This window comes from Fragaria vesca, linkage group LG3 (genome assembly GCF_000184155.1).
Source record: "Fragaria vesca subsp. vesca linkage group LG3, FraVesHawaii_1.0, whole genome shotgun sequence".
NCBI classification, from domain to species: domain Eukaryota; kingdom Viridiplantae; phylum Streptophyta; class Magnoliopsida; order Rosales; family Rosaceae; genus Fragaria; species Fragaria vesca.
Genome location: NC_020493.1, coordinates 61,591 through 61,843, shown reverse-complemented (window position 1 = coordinate 61,843; position 253 = coordinate 61,591).

Below are 253 nucleotides of genomic sequence, written 5' to 3'. Positions count from 1 at the left end.
AATAAGCGATGATGTACGAACCTTATTTCGTTGATAGATCTCAACGAAGAGACGATTGGCTAAAAAGGAAAGAAACAATCCAGGTCAAATCAGATTCCTTAACTAAGAGAAAGGTGTTATGGGCCTGTTATTCCCACACCTACCCATGTTAAACCTATATTGTTTAGATGGGTATTTGTAAGGAAGTGTAATGAGAAAAACGAGATTGTGATATAAGTCTCGTTTAGTGGCGCAAAGATTTTCTCAACGCCCT